The sequence below is a fragment of the Pyxicephalus adspersus genome, chromosome 8 (assembly GCF_032062135.1).
Source record: "Pyxicephalus adspersus chromosome 8, UCB_Pads_2.0, whole genome shotgun sequence".
NCBI classification, from domain to species: domain Eukaryota; kingdom Metazoa; phylum Chordata; class Amphibia; order Anura; family Pyxicephalidae; genus Pyxicephalus; species Pyxicephalus adspersus.
The window spans coordinates 45,533,534-45,538,587 of record NC_092865.1 but is presented as its reverse complement, the minus strand read 5'-3'; positions in this window follow the sequence as shown (position 1 = coordinate 45,538,587).

The following is a 5,054-nucleotide window of genomic DNA, read 5'->3' as shown; positions in this document are numbered from 1 at the left end:
TCCTGGTGAATTAGTAAAGGGGTACATAATACCCCTTACCCATTCCCATAAAAGATTAAAATATCCCTAGAAATAACAACACTACATCATGTATAAAAAAATCTATTTTTACTAAAAAAAAGTACATTTTCAGGATCCAGCGATGTGTACATGCATCCACTATGGATAAAACTAGGGAACAATTTTGAACAAATTTTTTGTTCACTTCAAATTTTAAACTTGTTTACACTAAAATAGGTATACTGATTCTAAAAGTACAGTTAGATTTCTTCTATCAGGTCAGTTTTTTTTCTCTACTACTTATAATAATGCGAATATTGTAGTGTTGGTTTGTATTCAGCTATTCAATTACACGCAGGACAGTGTGGTCAGAGGTTGTGGGCTGCTCTATGTAGTGAATAAGCAAAATTTATTTTTCTACCTACACATGTATTTCCTTTCTTTCAGATCATGTCTGGCTCTGCTGTTTCTCGCCGTAAGTGCCTAAACAACCCTGATTCATTTTGTTATATCTGTGGCAGTTTCACCATTCCCAGTCAAAGGGCGAACATCAGCACATTTCTAGAGCAATCCTATTTGGCATATTTCAAAGTTAAACTTGGTGATCAAGATAAGTCTTGGGCCCTCATAAGATGTGCAAACAGTGTGTCAAGGCTTTACAGATGTGGACAAAGGCAACACATGATAAGATGCCATTTGGTATACCTATGGTTTGGCCAGAGCCAGGAGATCATTTCAGTGACTGTTACTTTTGTATAGTGAAAACTTCAGGATATAACAAGAAAAATAAATGTAACATAGAGTATCCTAATCTACCATTAGCTTTACGCCCAGTGGCTCATTCAGATAAATTCCCAGTGCCAGTTTTCGTTACATTACCCTCTCTTGAAGATCATGATTATGGTGATGAACTAGGTGACAACAATGATGAAGAGTTTGAAATTGAAGAGGACTCCGTTCGTAAGGGATTTGATCAGCATGATTTGAGTGATTTGGCACGTGATTTGGGACTATCAAAGAAGGCTTCAGAACTCCTGGCATCAAGACTGCATGAGAAAAACCTTTTTGAAAAAGGAATGAAGGTATCAGACTTTCGAACCAGAAAAATTGCATTTCTGCAGTAATTTAGAACTGACACTGGCTTTGTGTATTGCCATAACATGCCTGGTTTAATGGAGGGATTGGGAATTCCAATCTATAACTCAACTGAATGGCGACTAATCATCAATAGCTCAAAGCTGACCTTAAAGTGTGTCCTCCTTCACAATGGCAATATATTTGGGTCAGTCCCAATTGGCCATTCAGTTTCTGTTTGTAAAGAATATGCAGACATAAAGAGAGTCACTGAGTTGTTGCAATATCACCAACACAATTGGGTTATCTGTGTTGATCTTAAAATGGCATGCTTCCGTCTTGGTCAGCAACACAGATACACCAAGTATCTCTGTTATCTGTGCACGTGGGACAGCAGAGCTCATGAGAGGCATTGGTTGGGAAGGAATTGGTCTCCAAGATCTGCCCTAAAACCAGGTTATCCAAACATTCTACATGAGCCACTTGTTGATAGAAAGAATAATATATTCCCACCTCTGCACATGAAACTGGGTCTGATGAAGCAGTTTGTTAAAGCTTTGCCACCTGAAGGAGATGTTTTAAGTACCTCATTTTGGCATTTCCTAGCCTGTCATTTGAAAAAAATAAAGGCCGGTGTGTTTGATGGTCCACAGATTCTGCAGCTCATCAAAGATGAACATTTCATCAGGACAATGTCAGAAGTGGAAAAGAATGCTTGGTTATCATTCAAAGCCATTGTCAAGGACTTTCTTGAAAACACACAAGCAAATAATTACACAGAAATTGTCCAGAAAATTTTGGAGAGCTCCAAAATGCTTGGTTGCAATATGAACATCAGGGTGTATTTTCTGCATAGCCATCTTTCTAACTTCCTGGAAAACCTTGGTGCAGTCAGTGATGAGCAAGGTGAACGATTCCAAGATTTGAAGGTCATAAAAGGATGGTATCAGGGTAGATGGGATGTACATATGATGGCTGACTATTGTTGGAGCATCCAGCGGGATTGTCCTAACACTGAACACTCCAGGAAAAGCTATAAGTGTAAATGTTTACCTTAACTGCTTACCCGAAAAATTTTCAAATGTTTTACTGTAAAAAAATGTCATAGAGTAACAATAAATCCTTTGTATGAACAAAAGAAATTTAAATAAACAGTATATTCTAGTTATTATTTCATTATTTTTTCATTGTATGTAAAATTTGTATTTTTTTTTAAACTGGGGTCATTTCTGGATTCACCACCCAAAAATTTATAAAAAACAAGTGTAGGATCTAACTCAACAAAATATGTGTTCCCCAGGGTAATCCATCCATTTATTCTCCAGTGTCGCTTCCCTCTCCACACTGAAGTGATCCATGGATGGATGGATGGATAGATGGATGGATCGATCATCCATTGTGGGCTCCTATACCTAAGCTGATGGAGAAAGTGAAGAGCGCTGGGCTCTATATTGTCTATCTATTGAGCACTATCACTCTCGGAGTTATTGACACCATCTATTGGCAGACCAGGGAATTACTCTAAGGGAATACCACTATTAGCTATGAGTACGGCTCCAGTTGGGACAGTTGGATAACTGTTAGGGAAAATCATACTTTCCACAGTAGTCTGATCTACCAAAACAGATTACTTTTGATTATGTAATTCAGAGTTTTGCCAGGAAAAAGGCCAGGAACGCACCTTTGTTCAGCAGACAATAAATGCTATTATAAACTTTTCCTTGGAATTTGTGTCCTCGGCTTGGTGGGAAACATTATTGTGTTTTGGAACCTTTGCTTCAGAATCCCGAGGAACAAATATACAGTTTACATTGCCAACCTGTCCATAGCTGACACCTTCTTGATAGTAATCGTGATGATGACGCTGGTGGTCCAGATCTTCAAGTTCTTTGGCCTTCAACCTGGATTTGAAGTAAGGTGTTCATTCTATGTATTTGTGGACACGTGTTATTACTCTATGGTCTATGTCGGGAAGAATATCCTGACAGCCATCAGTGTGGAGAGGTGCATTTCCATCCTGTTCCCCCTTTGGCATCGCACTTGTCGCCCCAAAAAGTTTTCCACTATAGCCTGTGCAGTTCTCTGGCTCCTTGGCATTGTGGAAGGTCTCCTGGATGTTTTTGTGTGCGATCCAAGAGCTTACATAAAACAGCAGTTGTCATGTGCAGCAATTGAAGTGACGATTTTTGTGTCCGCAGTTGGGATCTGTCTGCCCCTTATGGTTATTTCCAGTGCCACCTTGCTCTACAAGATTGGCCGGACCTTTCGCCAGCAATACCCTCCTAAGCTGTACATCGTTATCATCATAGCAGTCATTGTCTTTGTCTTATCTGTACTGCCATTAAATATTTCTCGCTTTATAGTGTTCTATAGGACATGGCATTCAGAACCACCAGTCAAACTGATTTTTATTAGTCAATATTGGTTGGTATTCAACAGCACAGTCAACCCTTATATCTACTTCCTCGTTGGGAGAAAATGGAACCAGACCATATGTTGTTCCCTCAGAGATTCCCTTCACCGAGCCTTTGTGGCGGACACAGACAGTGATCATTGTTTGGAAAGACAAGAAGACCAATCACATGTTGAAACAAACTAACCCTTCCAACACTTCTGAATCACTCACTGTGATTTGTCCAGGCGTGTCTTACTTTGGCAAGGCCAGGGTTTGACTGGCTCAGCAGGGGAAAAAAACCTCTGGGCTCCAAAACTTTACCCCAAAAATGTGTTTATTTTGTGCCATAAAGGGGTTAGAGGATAACAAGTTGTTACTCTGATGGGCCCCTAGACCCTGCTCCTTACCATATATTATGTTCTAGCAGAACACACTTCTCAATTGCTTTGGGTGACCAGGACGATTTTTTTCTGAGGAGAGAAATGGCTGAGGAAGCTAATGGTGAATTAGATGACAATTCATTTGATTTTTGCTGTGAAAGTTGCATCAAATGTAACACATAACATTTCTATAGGAACTGCAATATGTGGTTTGGATCTCCCAACTCCAAATAAATGAGATTTGCCACATCTGCCAAAATGAAATGCACTGAACAATACCCAATTGGGCTAGGAAGCCAGCACAGGTCCTACAATAGATTTCCCTTGATCTCCAGGGGCCCCTGAACTTATTTATTTAGATTTACTATGTCTTCTTGACATCACACAGTGCAGCGCTTTGATCAAAAAAGTGGCATTGACTTGTCTGAGTTGCAGGTTGACTGTGGATATAATGTATGGTGCAAGTTCAGGGGTTCTTGGAAAAACTGGAAATATTAACTTGGTCCCAGGAGAGATTTGCTTGAAGGGGAACCTGTAGATCTGCAAAGAGCAAATCACATAAGCAAGTTAATATGAAATAGAGCACCCAATGAACTCCATACCTGTACATCTGTGATAACCCAACACATATCTGGTGCATCACATTACCACTTAAAGTTAACATGTATGGGCAATGTCTGCAGTTCTGACATCTTTCATGCATTTCTGTACATAGGAGAAGCTCTGAAAGAATATAAATAAATAAATATATAACTATATATATATAGCTCATTCCTCCTGTACAAGTTACACCACCCCTACCTATTCTAGCTCAGATTTGTAATTTCTGTATGCAGCTGTTTATTTTCTGAACAAAGTATCATTGTATCACAATTTTATGCCCTGCAATTTGTACATAATGTATATTTTATCATAATTTTTATTTTGTATTTTTATAAATAAAATATTTATAGTAAAACACTCTTCAAACAAGTAATTGTGGTATATGTCCAGGTTTTGTTTATTCAAAATGACTGAGGACTCTGAATTTCATCAGTTTTCATGTTCCCAGCTCCCCCACCAGCCATATTATCAGATGGTGCACATTGCAGGTGATACATCAAGAGCATCGATATTCATCCTGTAGCAGCACAAGGAGCAACACTCAATATTAGGGGTAGGAGACAGTTACTACAGTGGGATAGTTTGCTTTTGCAACAACATTG